This window comes from Bubalus kerabau, chromosome 6 (genome assembly GCF_029407905.1).
Source record: "Bubalus kerabau isolate K-KA32 ecotype Philippines breed swamp buffalo chromosome 6, PCC_UOA_SB_1v2, whole genome shotgun sequence".
Lineage (NCBI taxonomy): Eukaryota > Metazoa > Chordata > Mammalia > Artiodactyla > Bovidae > Bubalus > Bubalus kerabau.
Window position 1 is genome coordinate 117,116,272 of NC_073629.1, and position 22,262 is coordinate 117,138,533.

At 47.6% G+C, this 22,262-nt stretch overlaps 1 long non-coding RNA gene across 1 annotated transcript; it reads left to right on the plus strand.

The window, feature by feature from the left end:
* The first annotated feature begins 13,604 nt into the window (after positions 1-13,604).
* On the plus strand, positions 13,605-17,831 carry LOC129656335 (uncharacterized). Its single transcript, XR_008716330.1, has 3 exons — positions 13,605-13,678; positions 16,218-16,378; positions 17,510-17,831. It is a non-coding gene; the product is annotated as an uncharacterized LOC129656335 (long non-coding RNA).
* The last annotated feature ends 4,431 nt before the right edge of the window (positions 17,832-22,262 follow it).

Consider the following 22,262-nt stretch of genomic DNA (forward strand, 5'->3'; position numbering starts at 1 on the left):
ACTGTAAATATTTGACTTCAATCTTTTCCATAGCTTGGAGAGTGTTACAGTGGTCACTCCAAACACCATTCCAGAATTTTCTCTGCTCCTTTAAGGTGGTTGTGTAAATTAAGAACTTGGGAGCTGATCCCTCACTGACTCCGTGCACCATTCTTTCTCCTACTTTGATGTCTGGGAAGTGATGAATACTATTAAGGCCTTAAGCACACAGAGAAATATCTGCTAAGCATATACAAGGGTAGCCCTTTTTTTGTAATTGAAATATAGTTGATTAACTATGTTGTGCTAGTTTCTGATGTACAGCAAAGTGATTCAGTTATACATCATATATATACGTATATGTACACACACACACACATATATATATATATTCCTTTTCAGATTCTTTTCAGTAATAGGTTATTACAAGGTATTAAATAGTTCCCTGGACTATAAAGTAGGACCTTATTGTTTCTCTACTTTACATATAGAGGGCTAGCTCTTACGAACAAATATATTCCGGTTAATTTTTCCTCCATGTTGGGATCATTCTGCCTGACTTTGAGACGATCTCTGAAGCTGTCTTGAGGGGTACATCTTGATCCAGCACCGGGTGTACCTGACTTATCCTTGATCTTGCAAGGTGAGGTGCCCGTGGGCCCTCTCCCTCTCAGCCTCTGGCTGGACCTAACCCTGATCACCATCCCTTCCACCAGAGCCCCTCCCTCTAAAGTCCTTCCTCTCCAGCCCCCCTGCCCTAGGGTTATTTTAATTAATATGTCCTAATAGCCATGTTAATATTAATATATCATGTTAATCAGTAATAAATCAATTTTGTGTCTTCTATGGACATATTCACATAACTAATCTGACTTTTAAAAAATTGCCTTCATTTGAAGTTACACAGATTTTTTATTTTGTCCTAATTCACCTATTGAAAGCATAACAGATAACTAAAAATATCTTTCCATGTTCATTCCTAAAAGCAATTGTTTCATTTTGGTGTTACAGTTCATGTTGCAAAAAAAAAAAAAAAAACTAGAATGCTACAATTTAAATCACCAGTGGATATGAAAAAAATCTGATTAAGGCATCTGGTCCATCTTGCTAACATAGGAATTTTGTTGATGATCTGCTGTCTTAACATTTTTTTTGTAAGATGTTGCTAAATACCATGTTTATAAACGACTCACATAATGGATTTTTAACAACTTCCCTGGGAAATAACTTTATGTTCCCATAGATTTTCCTGCTATGCTGGAAGATTCTTCTTCTACTCGTCCTAAATTTCCTTTTGACAGATTTGATGGCTCAATAAGGTGATCATTTCACTGGGTTCTTTCTGTTGTCAGCATGTCACTGCCATAAAGGTCAGGAAACCTTAGAGCAGGGGAGGACCCAGGAAATAGAATCACACAGACCTCACGGTCATCATCGTCTCTGTTCAATTCCAATGGAATTGTATATGCTTGTTTATTGACCGGAAAATAGTCCCGACATAGTTTAAATGGAAAAGGTTCATAACATTACACACGATTTTTTCTTTTTTTGAGGAGGGCATCTCTCTGTATTCCCTTTTTGTTATAAAATGGTCATGTTAGCTGTCCATCGCTGCATTTGTTAGACTATCTGTCCGCTTGAGAGGACAACAGGGTGAGTGCCACCCACCTGTGACCCTGACTGGAGAAGCTATCTTCCCTGTGACTCCCTCTGCGTTAATCCCTCACCTGCCCTAGAAACAGACCCACAGATGTAGAGAACTAATATATGGATACCAGCGGGGAAGAGGGGGTGGGATGAACCGGGAGATGAGGACTGACACGTACACACCACTACGGATACAACGGGGCTTCCCAGGTGGCACAGTAGTAAAGAATCAGAAGATGCAGGTTCCATCCCAGGGTCGGGAAAATCCCCTGGAGTAGGAAACAGCACCTTGCTCCAATATTCATGCGTGGGAAATCCCATGGACAGAGGAGCCTGGTGGGTAACAGTTCATGGGGTCACAGAGAGTCAGACATGACTGAGCATGAGTGTGCGCACACACACACACACACACGTATGAAACAGATGGCTAATGAGCACCTACTATACAACACGGGCAGGGGAGAGGAGGTACAATCTGTAGGATTTGTATTAAGTTAGCCTTAAAAGTGCATGCCAATATATTAATACATTAGTGTGCTAGTTCCTCAGTCATGTCCGACTCTTTGCGACCTCATGGACTATATAGTGTGCCAGGCCCCTCTGCCCATGGGATTCTCCAGGCAAGAGTACTGGAGTGGGTAGACATTCCCTTCTGCAGGGATTAACACACGAGGAGCAGACAAACACTGATTCCACTTATACAAGGTACCTAGACTAGTCAAATTCAAGAGTCAGAAAGCACATTGGTAGCTGCCGGGGGTCGGGGTGGGGGTGGAGAGGGGAAATGGAGACTTAGTGTTTAATGGGGACAGAGTTTCAGTTTAGGAAGGTGAAAAACTCGGGAAATGGATGATGGTGAGAGCTGCACAGCCGTGAGAAAGTACTTAGTGTCACCAAGTTAAATCTGGTTATGATAATATGTTTTATATTATGACTTTTATCCCAATAAAAAAAATTAACCAAAGAAAAAAAAAGAAGCACCACATGACCTAGGTGGTTGTTAGTCGCTAAGTTGTGTCTGACTCCTGTGACCCCGTGGACTGTAGCCCACAAGGCTCCTCTGTCCATGGTATTCTACAGGTGAGAATCCTGGAGTAGATTGCCATTTCATTCTCCAGGGGATCTTCCCGACCCATGAATTGAATGTGGATCTCCTGCATTGTGGGTAGATTCTTTACTGACTGAGCTATGAGGGAAGATCCATACTGTTCCGTTCTCCAGGGGATCTTCCCAACCTAGGGATCGAATCCAGGTCTCCCACACTGCAGGTGGATTCTTTACCATCTGAGTCCCTGGTTGACTCATTTCCGTACTGCTGGAGACCACCAGTCTCATCTTTCTCTCCATTTAATAAGAGACTCTGTGTTCTTGTTTGACTTGGGGTTTTCCAAGAGGATCTCCTCCAGGAGAAGAGGCTGGGAATCAAGGCTCCTCCTACCATCTCTTCTTTGGGTTTCACCCTTTCAGGACATGGAGCTGTTTCCTCAAGGATGGAGAAAACGGGGTCAGAGAAGGTTCCAGCATCCCCCATGCTAGAGCTGAACACGCTGCCCTGCCTTCACTTCCACCTCCGCCGCACCTTCTCCCTCACATGTGGAGGTCTCCTCAGACCCCCTTGCCCCTCTATGATCTGGTTCCCAGCCCCCCACCCCACCCCGTCCCCAGGATGAACTCATCTCACCCAGGGTAGGTCTCTAACCTCCCAGGACTTGTTTACATGAGCAGACATGCCTGTGCTTGGCTTCCATCTCCTGTTTCAAGAGGGAAAAACAGCAACCTGACAAATCCCCTGCCCTGAGAAGCTCCTGTTCCAGAGAGGACTGGGGAAACCAAGAGTACGCAAGATAAATCATGAAATACGCACAATATTCACTATTAATGTTGTGAGAAGCAGTACAGAGCAGAGAAGTCAGTCTGTAGCATTAGGAGGGGGTTGAAATGCTTGTTCTGATGGCTGGAGGAGGAGGCGTGAGAAGGTGTCTCGTGAGTGAAGACCTAACAGACATCAGGGAGGAGCCTCGGCAGGGAACAGCATTTGGGGCAAAGGGAACAGAATAGGCACAGGCATTAGGCAGCAGTGTGGTAGTGCGTCCAGCGTGCAGGGCCTGGGCCAGCATGGCCTGAGCAGATGAGCTCGTGGGAGAGTGGGAAGGGTCACGGGACCCTTGGGGGTTACAACGAGGACCCTTGGGCAGTAGCTGAGTGGACGGAGGGGGCCACTGGGGAGTTTTGCTCAGAGGAAGGATCAAAAACAGGATCTGATTTGTAAGGAGATCCCTCTGGCTGCTTTCCTGACCCTGTTGACGAGAGGCTCCTGCAGTGCTAAGGGAGGGCACTGGGGGGCAGGGCCAGAGTCTGGGAGACCGGTCAGGGCAGGAATCCGGGATGGAGGGGGCTGCAGGGGACTGTGGGCAGCAGGTATGTGGGGGCCAGAGAGACGGAGGAGAAGAGAGGACTTCACAGTGCCTCTCTCCAGCTCTGTCTCCTGGGCCATTGGAAGAATCCACTGACGGAAGAAAGACCGGAAGAAGAACAGATTTGGTGGACAGGTCAGGAGCTCACACAAGGAGTAGGTGGGCTGCAGATGACCAGCGGGCATCCCAGAGGGGACACCAAGGAGGCACATGGATGACAGGTCTGGAATTCCAGGGCCAGAGCAATGCCTTTGCTGGTCTCAGCATAGAGACGGCATTCAGGGCCAGGAGACCAGGTGAGGTCCTGCCAGAAAAACAAGGACCAGAAAGGGAAGGAGACAGAGGACTGAGCCCCAGAGGACTGCAGAAGTTCAAAGTCAGCCTCAAAGCTGCCCAGGGAGGGTGGCTGCAGAGGGAGGACCTTCCAAACAGAAAGAAACCAAGAGCACTTCAGGGAAGGGGAGGGGCTCGTGGGGGTCAAATGCCAATCGAGTCCAAGAGGACCTAGTTCAGTTCAGTTCAGTCACTCAGTTCTGTCTGACTCTTTGCGACTCGATGAATCACAGCACTCCAGGCCTCCCTGTCCATCACCAACTCCCGGAGCCTACTCAAACTCATGTCCATTGAGTCGGTGATGCCATCCAATCATCTCATCCTCCATCGTCCCCTTGTCCTCCTGCCCTCAATCTTTCCCAGCATCAGGGTCTTTTCAAATAAGTCAACTCTTTGCACGAGGTGGCCAAAGTATTGGAATTTCAGCTTCAACATCAGTCCTTCCAATGAACACCCAGGACTGATCTCCTTTAGGATGGACTGGTTGGATCTCCTTGCAGTCCAAGGGACTCTCAAGAGTCTTCTCCAACACCACAGTTCAAATGCATCAATTCTTCAGTGCACAGCTTTATTTATAGTCCAACTCTCACATCCATACAGGACTACTGGAAAAACCATAGCCTTGACTAGACAGACCTTAGTTGGCAAAGTAATGCCTCTGCTTTTTAATATGCTGTCTAGGTTGGTCATAACTTTCCTTCCAAGGAGTAAGCGTCTTTTAATTTCATGGCTGCAGTCACCATCTGCAGTGATTTTGGAGCCCAAAAAATAAAGTTTGACACTGTGTCCACTGTTTCCCCACCTATTTACCATGAAGTGATGGGACCAGAGGCCATGATCTTAGTTTTCTGAATGTTGAGCTTTAAGCCAACTTTTTCACTCTCCTCTTTCACTTTCGTCAAGAGGCTAAGAGGACCTAAGCCTCCTTCGGATTTGGTGGCGAGGGCGTCACAGTGACACTGCTCAGACTACTCTCAGCATGTGACAGAATCAAAGCCAGGTGTTGGCTTCTGTGACACGGTGCTGGTGGGACTGGAGGCTGTGAATGAAGAGAAAGCCTTGAGAATCCCCACCCTAACGGTGACCGCGATGATGGGGATAACTGATGCTTGTATTCTGATCTAATACTTCACGTGGACCAAAGAACTGGCTCCAAAGGAGACAGCAGCATCCTGGGGCTCCTCGGGGCCCCAGAAAGGCTCAAGGCCACTCTGATCGTGGGCAGTGTGTGGTGACCCGAAATCTCAGAGCATATTTCTAGGAGGAAACAGTGATGGGAGGAACTGCAGATAGAAGGAGGAGGGCTCACAGGGGACCCTAGATCTTTTCAATGGAACCCCAGAGCCCAGAGAGACTCCCCGTGGGCTGAAGGAAGAAGCCAGTGCATTGACCTGGGAGAAGGTAAGTAGACAGAGAGGTCTATCCATCTGACTCATTCAGGAGGAGGAGTGATCCTGGAGGCTCTGGGGCTGGAAGAAGGGAGCAGCAGGGGCTGAGAGCTGCGTGGAGGACAGAGGGGCTGAATGCCGAAGCAGAGAGAGAAGGGGCCGCAGGGTCAGTGTCTAACACTACTGGGAGAGGTGGGACTTGAACAGGGAAACAGGGAGCCATGAAAGGCCCCGAGTGAGCTCTAGGGAACATGTGCAGCTGGAGCAGAAGGTCTTGGAGCCCCAGAAAGTGTGTCCATTCCCCATCTGGTCATGGAGAAGCTGCTCTGCACCAGACAGTCTGTGGGAGCCGCCATCCCCAGGGAGGGGGATCTGGAGCATCTGAAGGACACAAGCTGGAGTCGCAGAGTGGATGAGATGTCTGGGGCACTGTGAGACCCCAGGATGGGGAGTTTGGGGAAATGCCTCTTCCAGGGAAAGGAGGAACAAAAGGGATTGGACTGAGCTCTTGGGAAGGAAGGGAGCCCCTCCCTCGCACTCCCAGCTTCTGCCCCACCGCCCCCCACTGCACCCCACTGCCCCCCACCCCCCTACCCTCCACCAGTGAGCTGTGATGCATGGGGGAGGAGAGAGTTAGGAAAGGAGGTGAGCGTGGTCGCCTCTTGACTGAGGAACAGTCCTCATTTACCAGGCAGCTGTGCATCCCAGCACCCGCTTTCTGAGGGAAGGACACTCAGGAAGCCATGAGAAGCAAAAGGGACCCACAGTCATCAGCCAGGGCAGCTGAGTTTACCTGGTGGCTGGTGGGTGACATGGAGGAAATCACCACCGGCTCCTGAGATGTGAAAACAGGCTCAAGCAAAGCTGCCGTCAGCGGCCGGGACTAATGACGCAACGCTCAGCTTGGATAGACCTGACCTTTCCTCAGTCCTTTCAGCACCCTCCACTCACTCCATCCTCAGCGTGACCTTGGGAGCCTCTGCTCTTCACACATGGGCACACTGAGGCTGGAAGGAGCAAGTTATTTGAAAATGGCTCTTGGCCACAGGAGCAGTGAGATCACCTACTTCACCACACACAGCTCCTCTTTTCTATGGAAACAGTTCAAGGATCACATCCAGACCATCAACAGTATCAGTGGCCCCACTGCTTTCCCATCTAGTGTCGTTTGAGAAGGTGTCATTGACTTTGCTTATGTCTTTTGTGGACCTCTAGCTCAGTACTCTGGTACTTTGGCCACCTGATGCGAAGAGCCGACTCATTGGGAAAGACCCTGAGACTGGGAAAGATTGAAGGCAGGAAGAGAAGGGGGCAACAGAGGATGAGATGGTTGGATGGCATCACTGACTTGATGGACATGAGTTTGAGTAAGCTTCAGGAGTTGATGATGGACAGGGAAGCCTGGCGTGCTGCAGTCCATGGGTCCCAAAGAGTCGGACATGACTGAGTGACTGAACAAGTTCCACCAAAGGAGTCTGTTTCAGCTCTCCTATTATTGAGGGGAAATCTACTCCCCAAAGACTGTCAGCAAGGACATTTTCTAAATAAAGGTTAGTTTCTAGTTGAGCTGGGATGTGCACACCCTCACCAGGCTGCACACGTATTCCTTCTGGTGGAGGGCCTCCAGCCTTTCTCACAATGGGCACTTCCTGAGTTGGCTTCAGATTCCCGTATTGGCCAAACGGGGTGTGATGAAGAGGTGGTGTTGGGGGCCAGAGTGAGGCACTCCGCCCATGGCAAAGGTCATGAGGAAGGAGGCTCGACATACGCAAAGGCGGGATTGAGCCTCAGGAGTCCCCCTGGAAATCCTTGAGCATCTACCCCCATAACCAGAGCCTGCCTGCTTTACTACTTTGTGCTCCCACCTACACCTCTGACTTTATGGGGGGCTGTCCCCCACCACCTCTTTCGGAGAAGGAGTTAACTTAGAGCTCCAGTTAATAAAAACTCCTGGGCGTGACTAGAGTGTTTTAACCTACAAACTCCTCTGAAGGTTCTCTGGCCTGCCCGACAGGCTTGTCCGGCCACATGTGATTGCTCACAGCCTCCCAACCATGAGAGGCATGAGATGCTTTAAACCTTCTAAAAACAGGTTCCTTAGAAAAGTTAGAAAACTATTAGTATAAGTATAATGGGCTGATTAGAAATTGTATTGGTGAAGGGTTTTTCATTTGTTGAGCCAATGTTTGTTGCTAAGTCTCCACATCCCCTGCCCTTACACACATTAATGAATATATAGAAGAAATAAGTATTAACCTTTGATATAAATCACATTAGACCTTAGGCTAAGTAAATTCTTTCCTTAATTAAAACCCACTACACCCTCACCCTATAGGAATGTAACTTTATCCGGTACCTTCGGAAGGTGGAGTCTTTTTTAAGAATAATCACCCCTGGAGAAATAAGTGTCCTGGTTGACTGACCGCTGTCACAAGGAGAGAGTCATAAATTGTCAGCAGGCCCCCTGGCCAGAAGATGATGTAACATCCCTAAGACCTCTGTATACATTTGTATGAAGCACCTGACTTTGATAAAAGTCAGGACTGCTGACCCCACGTGACTTTTGCATAACATCTCTGTTTAAAAGTAGACCATGGAAAATAAAGAATTGGGATCAATTCCTCGAAAGACTGGTCTCCCCATGTCTCTCTCTCTCAAATTCTGGCTGAGTCTCCATCTGGAGCGCGGAACCCGCCATGCTTACTAATTATGCCTGGGCTTCTAAGATCCGACCGGGGAGGCCTCAGTGTCTCCTCTCCTTCGGGAGAACGGAAGGACGCCTGCGGCCTATGTAAGTGGTGCAAACTTCTTGTCTTGAAGTTTTATTGGTCTCCCGCATAAACCAAGCTACTCAGCCTCTTTTCTCCACTGAATTTTCCTACTAAGCTATCCTCATTCTATTACTCTTTACATCTTTAATTAATATCTAATTGAAGCTATTGTATCCTGATCCTCACCCACGCTGTCCCCACTTCGAACTCCCTGGATCAGCCGAGGCTGGACCCCAGCAAGGTGGCCTTGCAGTCTAGAAGAGGCACTCATTCCAATTCCACTAACATTTTCAGATTGCCTAGTAGGTACCAGTCCAGGAACATAAATAAACCTAGAACTGTCTGCACCGGAGATCATGGTGAACTTAAGCTTCCCATGTTGAGTCAAGAGAGCAGGCATCCAGATTCACAAACCATTTTCCCAAGGCGCGCAGTGAGGGCAGAACTGGAGCCAGCCCCTCTCCTGGGTCCCCAGCCCAAGGTGCCCTGTAGGCAGGCCCACGCTTGCTCCAGGCCCTCATGGGATGGACCTGAGGCTCGGGCCCCTGCAGTGACCACTGGCTCTCAGCTCTGTCTTCCTCCACAATCACGGTGCCCTTGGTCCTCCAGTCCAGGCCGTTTGCTGTAAACCTGGGCACAGACAGCCCTCCCCACCCGCCCTGGAAATCAGATGGACACGGACAGTGAAGTCAGCCCTCGGACAAATTTATCTGGTCTCTCACCCAACCCGCCCAGCCCCAGACCACAAACCCACCCCGGTGGGTGCGAGGGGCCTTGGGCAGGATACTGAGGCTGCAAACCAGAGACAAGGGAGAACTGAGTGGGATTCGGGGATGGAGGGACCCGGAACCGGAAATGGGTCAAAAACAGAAAACAGGCGGGAGGGGGCCCTGAACAGACGCCTCGCGGACAATCAGCTGAGTGTGTGGAGTCTCCCTCGGGAACATGCACACGCCTGTAAACTTCTGGAGTCTTCCGATGCCCTCAAGTACTCCCTGGACCTCAAACTGCTAAGCCCTGAAGATGTAGCTTTTCTGAACAAACTCAGCAACAAATGAGCAAGCAGTGATTCTGCTGCAGGCTCCGCCCATGCCGGAGCGCCTTGCTCCTGGAAGCTGATTTTAGGAAGTGACGTCAGAGTCGTCTCCGCCTCGCCCACTCCAATCCTCTTTATCCCTGGGGGGACTTCTCCTCCTCCTTCTGCAGAGTCGGGTGGTCCATGCTCTCCCTGGAAGCCCTCCCTCCCTTCAAGGGTATTAGTCATGTACCCTGTTGTCACTCCCGTAAGACCCCGGGCTCCGTTTACCTGGGCCTCTTCCCTAAGGAACCGTGAGTCCCTGGACAGGGGAGGGACGTGCCCTGCTCACCCGGGCTCCTCTGCAGTAGCCCAGGGCAGGCAGTGAGATGCTGGTAAAACTGATTGTGGGAAAGGATGCTTAGAGGGTTTGGGCACTGGGATTCCACCACTTTGCATTCTCCCATGTGATGAAAAGGCAGTTACTGGTCAGATCTCAGAGCACACACAATTTTACAAAGGCCTGTTAAGATGACACAGCTTTGCACGGTCTGAAGAGTCCTTCTGTGAAATTACCTCTGGAATTCGAGGTACCCCAACGCTCCAAAACAGCCCTGGAATTCTTACTTACTCTGAAAACCAACCGTATCTGCTTCCCACGGGAAATGTTTTACAGTGGCCTTTGGCAAAAAGCAATTCGATTCTCTTAACTGGACCCCAGCCATAGGCATGAGCTTCCATGTATAAAGTAGCGTCTCCTCCCTGGGAGGGAAGAGGGAATATGAATGGGGCTAAGGGATGAAGCCCCAAAAGGCCCTGAAAAAGACTGAGGGTGGGTTAAGGGTTGGGGGAGCCAGGGGTGTGCCCTGAGCCCAGCTGTTCAGTGTGCAGAATTGAAACAGGTCTTTAGCAGGTAAAAGTGCTTCCCAGGCGGTCAGAAATGTGATGAGATTCAAGCAGTAGATGCAGACATTCAATAACCAGTGTCACTGGGGGTTTCATCAAACATCTCAGAATCTGGAAGAAGAGGATGTCCCAGCTGCATCTTACTCAGGACACTGCCCACCACGGTGAGTCCCCACTGGGAACACATCTTCATGAGCCCTCTGACCCTGTCTTGTATCTTCCTCCTCCCCTTGCCCTGCTGCTCCCTACCGGCCACCTGGCTGCCTCAGGGCCTTTGCACGTGACGCTCTGTCTTGTGGAAATGCTCCTCCCCTCTCCCAGCGCTGCCTGGCTCACTCCTGCACGCCCTTCCAGGTTCTACTCGGGCATAACCTTCTCAGGGGGCCTCCTTGGACCACTCTGTGCCAAGTCACCCTTTCCTCTCTCTTCCGCATTCTCCCATCGCACTGAACACTAGGAGCTTTTCTCTTTACTCACCTGTTTGTTTGTTTCTTGTCTGTCTCCCTCCACCCACACCTCACCTGAACAAAGTTTTCACCAGAGCAGGGACTCCAGGTGCCCACCTGCAGCACCCCAGATAGTCGCCGAATGAGCAGAAGAACAAATGAACAAAATATTATCTTGCTACATCAAAGCAGCTGGACCCTCTCTCAACAGCTTCCCCAGGGTGTCTGTGACTTGGGTGTTAAGGACTTTCCCACTGGTGCCAACAATCGATGCCTGCATGAGGCTCCTGGCAAAGCCCACTGCAGGCATTTGCTGACCAGTCCTCCTGGGTTTGAAGCTTCATGTCCAGATTGATTCAGGTCCTTAGAAGCAAGCACCTGGACCTCACCTGGTTCACAGCTCTCTGAAACACCTCCGCGCTACCATGACTCAACATCCTGGCTATGGATCTTTTACCAAAGCCCAGAGCAAGAAAGAATGTTTTGGTTCTCACTGCACTTTTTGTTCTTCATAAACTCCCATAGGCATCCAATGCCTCCACATTCCCAAAATTTCCTATCTGGCTTACCCACTGTGTAATTGCCATTTGTGATGGTAACATATTTTAACTATATCGTATTGATATAATAGAAGGCATTTGGAGCAGACTTTGCTTCTTTGGATATATTGTTATTATGGTGGATAAGGGGGTGTGATAACATCAGAAGATTAGAGTCTACCTCTTTATGGAAAATTAACTCTGAAACCAAACATCCTAGGATTTCTGCTTCCTGGGGCCATGGCTCCTGACTTGTGGGTGGCACACCCCTGGAGGGTAGCAGAGCTCTGTCCTACACCAGGAAGCCTTGCAGTCACTGTGGTCACCAGGTGCCACTTGTAGACTACACAGAAGTCTCATGTCATTTAAACATAGCTCAGACAGTAAAGAATCCACCTGCAATGTGGGAGACCTGGGTTCAATCCCTCGATTGGGAAGATTCCCTGGAAAAGGGAACAGCTACCCTCTCCAGTACACTTGCCTGGAGAATTCCATGGACAGAGGAGCCTGGCAGGCTACAGTCTGTGGGGTCTTAAAGAGTCAGACACAACTGAGCACTTTCACTTTTATGGATTTTGGGACCAATGAGTTATGACTTCACATAGCTATTTTTATGTATTTGTCAATCAGTCTGTACCAAACTGCACCCATGGTCATGCTAACCTCCCAGGGATCTTTGTCTTCAGGGAGATTCAAAATCTTTGGAATGTGGAATCTTTGCAGCAATGCAGTATGTTCAAGATGAGATATTCATCGTCAGAAGATCATAGAGGCTATTAACTGAAGAAGAAGAAAAAAAAAGTACAATCTAAAACCTGAAAGTTATGTTTTATTTGGCAAACTTGCTGAGGACTTAAGCCCGGGAGGCAGGCTCTCAGATTGTTCCAAAGAGGCAAGGGAGGGGGCCAGGATATATAGAGGTTTTTGCAGCAAAGACCATGTAGTCAGGATATCAAAAAGGTTACCATTAAATAATGAAAACCAGACATCTCCAGTTAATGAATTGAGCACTTTTCTAGGTGATGCTAGTGGCAAAGAATCTGCCTGCCAATGCAGAAGACACGCAGGTTCAATTTCTGGGTCGGGAAAATCCCGTGGAGGAGGGCACGGCAACCCACACCAGTACTCTTGCCTGGAGAATCCCATGGACAGAGGAGCTTGGTGGGCTACAGTCTATGGGGTCGGAAAGAGTTGGACATGACTGGAGCGACTTAGCGTGCACACACTATGTACAAGAAGGTACAAGAGTTTGGGCTCATTGAAATCAGAGATCATACGCACCTCAGCCCATGGGGCCAGCATCTTGTCCTTTCTCATCCTGAGTCCCCTCAGGGTGCCCTGCTTAGGGCGGGTGCAGTGGCTGAGGCCTGCAGCATCCTTTGTTTACTGATATGACAGGTAGCATTCTGCATTCACAAGACAGTGAAGGACAAGTTCAATCACACACACCGCAGGACTCAGCTTTGAAGCCAGCACTCATGTGGATATTTCCTCTTCTCAATTTCTTGTCTGCATTTCCCTCACTTCATGCCTCACTTCACCTCTCCTGGTAACCAGCAACAAATCAGCAATAAAACTGACATCTGCATTCAAACCATAATACGCCCTTAATACTAAAGTAAAGGGCACCAGACACTTTGCTGCTGCTGACACTTTTTAGCTGGCCATAGAGCAGATGTCTGCGGAAGACTGCCTTCCGCATGCCTAGCGATCTCTCTCAGGAGCTTGCTCACCTGTCTCTGACTCCTTGCGTTGACCTTGGAATCAGGCTCCCTGCAGACCGGAGCGGAGTCTTGTACTCCACGCTGGGCCCTTGATTCCAGGATGAGCAGAGGTAGGAAGTTCACACACAGGGAGGTGAACACGTGGGCGTGGTTTTAGGGCTGCACTTCGGCCGTGGCTGTGTGAGTGTGACAGGATGGGGTAGGTCTGAAAGAAGGGCCCCACCGCTGGGATTTTGTGTAAGCTCACTAAAGCTCATTGCTAGATGCGTAGTAACCCTTGCTTTCTGAGACCCGTGAATATCAAGGTTGTGTGTGTCACCCACGTAGGCCTCTCCCAGACTTCCCCATCTCATTCTCTGTGCATCTCTCGCCTGCCATTCCAAGTTTATCTCAGCCCACGTGACCTCTGGGAAACCCAGCTGGAGGATGACCACTGGGTCCAGTGCCTTCTCTACCACAGGCGAGAGGGAGGACCAGATCCCGGGAAAGAGAGAGACCATCTCCTCCTCCAAGCAGGTCAAGCCACTTTTGTTTATCAAATTTAGAAATTTTGCTTAGCCACTAATTTAAATTTTTTATGAAAGTCTTATCTGCTGTTAAGGAAGATGTTTGAGATCCAAGCTCTGGTCTGCATTTTCAGTAACAAACTCTTTTCCCTGAGTCAAAAAGGCATTCATCTCATGAGTGATTCAAAGGCCATGTACACTGTGGTGGGTTCCAGGATGTTGCTTCAGAGAAGAGACACACTGAATTCTACAAATATGGTCACTTTTTTGAGTAATCCAGACAAGGACGTAAGTTCTCTGGTGTCCTGAGGTTGACGCGGGGCAGAGAAAGGGCAGACAGGTGAGAGTCCGGGGGCCTGGACCCCCGGCCCTGCGGGACCGGTCCCTGCCCTCCGGCGTCATCCACGTGGCCTTGAGCAAGCATTAACCCCCTGCGGTCTGTGCCTGCCTCTCCTCGGAATTCCCTCTTCAAAGCCCCCAGGGCTGCAGCTGCAGCCTACAGTCTGATGACTCAAATATTCCTCTGTCCCAGAGCCCTGCTGGCATCCAGCCCCCTCCACAGCCTGTAGCTTTCTAGATCTCAGACAGACAAGTTGAATTAGTCCCCATGCCGTCTTCACCATCCCCTAGCTGGATTGGCAGCACCGACACCTCCAGGGTTGCTCTATCAAGGTCCCAAGAGGAGTGAGAACTCCCCCAGCTTTTAAGCCTGATTTCTCAGCCACTCCCACCACGGCCTGAATTGACCCATTGCAGGAGCAGCCTAATTGGTCTCGATCTATCTGAAACCCATTTGTTCCAAATACTCCCTTCCTTCTCAAGGATTGTGCTGGAACACCAGGCGGCTAATGTCTCTCTGTTGGGAATAGTTCCCTACTCCTCACCACCCACAGATTCCACTTACAGCTCCGTAGGGGGCATGACCTGTCTACCCCTCCAGGTCCATCCGAAAGCCCCCCACCTTCACCCAACACTACGACCACAGGGCACCCTGTATGCAGGTCAGGCCACTGTGCCCACGGGGGGTCGTTGTTCTCCCCACACAAAATCCCCCACCCCCATTGTGGCCCCCTGAAGGGGACCTCGTTTGCTTTTCCAAGTCCAATCCAGATTTCAAATCCTCCAGGAAGCCTTCTCAAGGAAAGAGGCCCTCAGGATAACTGTTGCATTCTTCACTCTGCATGTATCAGAATATCAGTACATATCATATATATTCTCTCTTCCCCGCACCCAGCACGATGCTGAGAGGTGGTCGATGTGCAGTGAACATTTGTGGGATAAATGACTGGAAATTAAATGAACACAAATATCCACAGGTGGTTACAGTAGAAAACTCCTTCTGCTGAAGATGTGAAGGAAACCTTGGACAGTCCTCAGACCCACTTTGGAAAAGATTTACTCAGTCATGTTTACAAGTGAGGCGCTCCTTTAGGAAAATGTGTCAATATCTCCATTTTATAGGCTATCCCTTTCAATGAAAAGGAAAATAATGGTGATGTTACGGTTGTCTCTAGAGGACTTAATAGTGAGTCTAAAACAGAATTAAATTCTATTAGCTAAAGACAATGTCCTTAGGGAGTTACATGCTTGGAAAAGAGAACTAACGCTATTTATCATGCAAAGAGAGACTGAACTAAGAATCTCTAGCCCCGTTTTTCCCCTGTGTTCTTTTAAATTACAAAATATGAAGAGAGAGGAAAGCCTGAAATTGCAAAATAATTTAGACCAAGCGAAGGTAGGCAGACTCTAGTGCGTGCTTGAGGCTAAGTTGCTTTAGTTGTGTCTAACTATTTGCAACCCCAAGGACTGTAGCCCACCAGGTTCCTGTCCATGTGATTTTCTAGACAAGAATACTGATTTGCCATGCCCTCTTCCAGGGGATCTTCCTCACCCAGGAATGGAACCCATGCCTCCTGCATCTCCTGCACTGGCAGGCAGGTTCTTTACCCCTACTGTCACCCGGGAAGCCCAGAGAGATTCCAGAGAGAGTCACAACTCAGCCTCCAGGGGTCTCTCAAAACCTTTTCCTGATGCCTCACCCTACTGGGCTGTTCAGGGGTCTTCCTCCAGGAGCCCCCCACTGGAGATTCTAACCCTTCCTCATGGGCAACTCCTCTTTGTTTATTGCTAATGCTAAGTCACTTCAGTGGTATCCGACTCTGTGCGACCCCATAGACGGCAGCCTACCAGACTCCGCCGTCCCTGGGATTCTCCAGGCAAGAACACTGGAGTGGGTTGCCATTTCCTTCTCCAATGCATGAAAGAGAAAAGTGAAAGTGAAGTCGCTCAGTCGTGTCCGACTCTTAGCGACCCCGTGGACTGCAGCCTACCAGGCTCCTCTGTCCATGGATTTTCCAGGCAAGAGTGCTGGAGTGGGGTGCCATTGCCTTCTCCGTTGTTTGTTGAGTAGATCTATCTAAATCAAGAATCCTGTGTGATTAGGGATTTAACAATTATTCAAAGTTGATGGTGATGTCATAAGTTTGGCATGATCATTTTACTTTTTAGTTTATTGTATTTTTAAATATTTATTTATTTGGTCGCTGCAGGTCTTAGTTACACACGTAGGATCTTCAGTCTTTGTTGCAAATTATGGACTCTACGATGCAGCAGGTGGGATTTAGTTCCCTGATCAGGGATCAAACCTGGGACCCCTATGCTGGGAGTGTGGAGTCTTAGTCACTGGACCACCAGAGGAGTCCCTGCCAAGGTCATTTTAAACCTAATAAACCTGAGTTCAAGTCAAACTCTGTGCAATTGCTCATTCATAGTTTTGATGTGCTTAGAATACATTTTCCCTTGAGCTGTGCCTACGTATGTGCTCAGTCACGTTCAACTCTGCGACCCCATGGACTGTAGCCCGCTAGGCTCCTCTGTCCGTGGAATTTCCCCGGCAAGAATACTAGAATGGATAGCCATTTCCTCCTGCAGGAGATCTTCCTGACCCAGGGATCGAACTGGTGTCTCCTGCATTGGCAGGTGGATTCTTTACCAGTGTGCCAACTGGGAAGCCCTCTTCTAACTGCACTGGTTTGCTAAACTATTCCTGTTACTAACTTTTCAGTAATTTCTTGAGTAATGGGATTCTGAGGCTCCTGCAGGTTAGATACACCTTTGAGGCTCTTATAACAGTTTCATTGTCCATGTGAGCTTTTTCATCCCTTTACTTTGCTTCCTTAGAATCTACTTCCTTATTTTCAGTTTTTCAGTTTTATCCATCATCCATGCATCTTTTTCTCACAAGATTAAGGTACATTTTCCACTAAAGACTAACAGGATCTGTCACCAGAGGATCTTGATAAAGAAGGGAATGTAGTATCGTGTGATGAAACTGATCTGAACAGATTAAGTAATTTACCATAAAATTCTGAATATGAATCCAGTCCAGGAAAAAGTGAAGCATAGTTTGTATTCCTTTGTCTTATTTTCTCATAAAAGATCCCCAGCATCCGTTTTACTGCATATATCATTTCTCTTCCAAATCCAATTTGTTAAATGATTTCCCAGCATAACACTTATCAAGTGCCTGCGTCCTGCACCAGGTCCTAGAGTGATAAAACCATGGCATGGCCTCCCTATGCTAGAATGTTCCTTGTTCTGTGTTTGAGATACGACACATGGCTATGAACCTCATCAGCCCTGTGCTTGACTCACATAACAACCTTATGAAGTTGGTAGTTATTCCCATTCTAAGTGTGGGGAAGCTGAGGATCAGAATATTTACATAATTTACCCAGAGTCACTGGCTAGGAAAAGCCAGGGAGCCAGGATCCAGACGCCCATAGATCTGAGTTAAACCTAGATAATCACTATAATCTGTGTATCTAGATTGCTCTTCCAGCCTTCCAGGAAGCAGGCATGACATGACCACCTCACTTTTTCCATCGACGCCATCAAAGGACCCTTGAAGTTACAATTCGGATTTGTGCCACCTCCAGGGTACCAGCTCCTCATGACTGCAGACCCCATGGACGTCCTTCTCTGTGGATTCTTGACAAATCTGAGAGCACAACCCTGAGCAAGAAATCACAGAGTCATCTCCCAAACCCAGAAAGGGCAGATTAGCCACTGGGACACCTGAGGGCTATCAGACTCTACACTCTAACCTTTGACGTGACTCTGAGTTCTGGTAACTCCCTCAAGTCTTCATTAATTGAAAACAATAAAACAAAAAAGCAGACCTTCAGGAAGTTAGAATTGTGGGAGTCTTCATAGCCTCGGGAACACCTGGATGCTCTTGGCGCCCTGTTTTTCCTTACATCCCGCTTTTAATCACATCTTTAAAATCACTCATTGAGCTCATAACACCAGCCGTGGTGCCAGGAGCTGTCACGCACAGTAGACACTGCATCCGCCCACGTCTAGGATGCTGGCCCACTCGGCAGGCTCGCGGCAAAGGCTTTTTAGTTGGGGGTTGACAGCCGCAGCAGCCTTCCCAAACTGTGATGTTTGAATAGGTGACAGACTGCACGCCAGCTTCCAAAGCAGCTCCCCTTATGAGCCCATCCCGAGAACACAAAGAAAGCTGCCACCTGCACACTTATCTTTGTAGTTATATGCTTGTCTCCCTGTATTTTGGGAAAAGAAAAAGAACAGTTCTTGGAATATACGGATGTTCATAGGAAAAGAACGAAAAGACAAGGGATGTTTAGAAGCTTCTGCAAACTGACATTTTATTTACATGGTCTGATAGTGGTTACAGTTAGATTTTGAAGTTTAGAGAAATTGTTTAGGTGCTTGTATTAATTGACAAGAAACAGCCATGTAGCCAGAGACCAAGAGAATTTCTTCCTGAGACTAAAGAACAGTATGGGGAAAGAGTTTCTCAGGTGACTGCTTTCTCAATATTATGTTTTAACAGAGAAGACTGCTGCATTCAGGGGTTCCTTACCTCTGAAGCCAATCCTAGGGGTCAGACCTAAGGTCGTGCTCAACCCAGCACTTTTGGTGAATAGCACATGGCAGGTATTTCCTTGGATCAATGGAGGTTATAACTGACCTCTGAGGAAGGGAGCAAGCTTGAACATCCTTCCTAGAAACCTCGCCCTTGTCTCCTCTTGTACTCCCCAGCTTCCTTCCCTTCTTCCCTCTTAATCAGTCCCATGGCCTGTGTGTGTGTGTGTGTGTGTGTGTGTGTGTGTGTGTGTGCCCACCTTTGGTTAACATACCTACACAGGTAGAAAGAGGCATCTTTTACAGACTGGTCAACCTCCTCAACTTCACTGGAAAGGTCCAGTATGCACTCTTGCCTCCTCAAGCCCACTGTCCTAGTCTGCTCAGGCTGACACAACAAAATATCTCCGACCAGGGGCTTACACAGCAGATGTTTATTCTATAGTTCTGAAAGCTGTAAGGTCAAGATCAAGGTGCCAACACTCAGGTTCTGGGAGAGCCCCCTTCCCGCCTGCAGACGGCCACCTTCTCACTGTGTTCACTTGTGGAGGAAACAAGGGGCTTCCTCTTATAATAGCATCAGGGACTCCACTCACAGCCCAGTGATTCAAACTCCGCCTTCCAAGGCAGGGGGTGTGGGCTTGATCCCTGGTCAGGGAGCTAAGATCTCATATGCCTTGTGGCCAAAAATCCCAACACATAAAACAGAAGCACGATGGTAACAGATTCAATAAAGATTTTAAAAATGGTTCACATCAAAAAATCTTAAAAAAAAAAAAAAAGCATCAGTTCTCTGGAATCGGGCCTCTGCACTCACCACCTGCTGCTGTTGTTCAGTCAGCAAGTCATGTCTGACTCTTTGTGACCCCCTGGACTGCTACACACCATCCACTGTCCCTTATCGTCTCCTGGAGTTTGCCCAAGTTCATGTCCATTGAATAGGTGATGCCATCCAACCATCCCATCTTCTGTTGGCCTTTTCTCCTTCTGCCTTCAGAATCCTTCCCAGCATCAAGGTCTTTTCCCATAAGTCAGTTTTTCGCATCAGGTGGCCAAGGTACTGGAGCTTCAGCTTCAGCATCAGTCCTTCCAATGAGTATTCAGGACTGATTTCCTTTAGGATGGACTTGTTGGATCTCCTTGCAGTCCAAAGGACTCTCAAGAGTCTTCTCTTACCACCTAACTTACCTTTAATAGCCTCCTTACCGGCCATGTCTCCCACACACTCACATGGTGGGCTAGAGCTTCAACATACAAATCTGGGGAGACAATTCAGTCCATAACACCCCCTCCTAAAACTGTCTCAGGCTTTGCGATTTCTCCGTGTGAGTTTATCTGACCTCATGCTCCCTGAATTCCAGAGGATGGGGGGAGCTTCCCAAAGGGGTCCACCGAAGCTTCCTCACCTGGCTGCAGGTGTGCACAAAACATTGGGGGGGGGGCAATGTTCAGCACATCAGCAACCCTCCCCAAAGGAACCCCTCCTCTCACCTCTGTTCCCATGGATTTGGGGCAGGGATGATGCTGGAAAAGAAGCCTCATTATCCCTCCATCACCCACTCCATCACTTTGGGAGATTGAGGGCTGGCTTGTTCTTTGCTAAAACTCTGAAGCAGAAAATTCTCCCTTTATTATATCCTGGGGAGTCATCAGCATCTAAGTGATTAAAGCAGATTTTTAAAAATGGCTCTATATCATTTTTGCTTTATGAAAGTAAATATTTATTTTTAAAAAATAAAATAATAGGTATTAAAATGGTATGGGAAGTAGAAGTTATCAGTGATTCATTCTCTTTTTGCTTCTCTGTATAAAACAATTCCTTTTTACAGGAGACATGTGTTTCCTTTATAATTATAGGAAAATACTGAAAATGTGATTTTTCAAAATTTGAAAATATAACACAGCAAAGACTACAATGCCATTAGGGCTGTACTGCTCAAATATGAGTCATTTCCTTTAGAAGGAAAATAATTCTCACGGATTCCTATGGTTGATGATTTCTTTCAATATAATGTGCTTCTTAAGTATGTACGAACATAAAGCTAGTTATAACCTCTTATTCCCTAGCAACTGGCATTTACAGAGAACATACAAAAAGAAAGACCTTAAAAACAAATAACATTCAGATCAATGATACTCATTAGATATGACAGATTGCACTGTTTTGTGAAAATGGCTAGTTCCGTGTTGAATTGTATGTAGAAAAATCTATCAGTGGCTTTATGTTGACTTCTCATTGCCTGGACTACAGTTTATTATTTGTCTTGATGGACCATCATTTGAATCACCAATACTATCATTGCCATAATTTACCCTTTTTTATTTTTTCGCATATTCTCCTGGTTATTTTTAACTGCCAATCCATTATGTTGACAGGCCAATCATTTTACAAGTGTGTTTCAAATGCAATGATGGACAATCAAAATATGCCAGTTAATAAAAACTTCCCTCGGCCCGTCTCCCGCTACATTTACTGCTAACTGACTGTCACTCTGGCGCTCCATGACACACACGAAGATGAGACCTGGGAGTCGCAGCCTGCGGGGCAGAGCACTGGGACGGCCGTGTCACCCGCCCTCCAGTCTCCTCCCACAGTGGGGGTGAGGTCTCGGTCCACCTACTGTTCTTCCTGTCTCTCCTCTGAAACTCCATTGTTAAGTAACACACGATGCGTGTCTGGCCAGTGCCACGATGTTGCTTTAGCATAAAGTGTGCTTCTGCTTCGTGCTTCAGCTACGAAGAGTATCACCCTGAAATTCTTGATTTTTAGGATGCATCAAATCAAAATCTCCACCTCTCAAATAACTTCAGAAAGCAAAGTCTTCATCTGTGAAAATGGTCATGGTTAAGGAGCAGTTTTGTCTTTATGGGCTTCCCTGGTAGCTCAACTGGTAAAGAATCCACCTGCAAAGCAGAAGATCCAGGTTCGATTTCTGGGTCAGGAAGATCCACTGGAGAAGGAACAGGCTACCCACTCCAGTGTTCTTGGGCTTCCCTCGTGGCTCAGACAGTAAAGAATCCACCTGCACTGTGGGAAACGTGGGTTCGACCCCTGGGTAGGAAAGATCCCCTGGAGAAGGGCGTGGGAAACCACTCCAGTATTCCGGGGTCTTTATATGTGGTTGAAGAACTCAACTAAACACCATGGTGAGCAGAGAAAGATGCCACCCTGTGACAGAGGTAAATGTGGGCCTTCGACTGACACAGCCAAGAGGGTCTCCAGAGAACCCCAAGTAGGTCTGTACTGAAAATTTAAAAAAGACGAGGTGTATTTTATGTATATATACACACACATATATATATACGTATATATATATATATATATATACACACACACACATATAGTTGATTCACTTCAATGTACACCAGAAACAAAACCAACACAATATTGCAAAGCAGCTGTATTCCAATAAAAAATTATATAAGAATTTAAAAATAAAATATATAAAGACAAAAAAAACTTTCTATTAAAAGTTTTAAATTAAGTTTTTCTATTAAAAGTATTAAAAAATTCTAAACATTCTATGATCATAATAAACCCAAGTAGGTCTATACTAATTTTTTTTTAAGTATCATCAAAACAGAAAACAAAAATGTAAAATACTCATGGAGAACTTGCAGAGTGCTGTGAAGTTTCCATAAAATTTATTTTTTAAGCTACCTAGGGCTTCCCTTGGAGAAGGCAATGGCACCCCACTCCA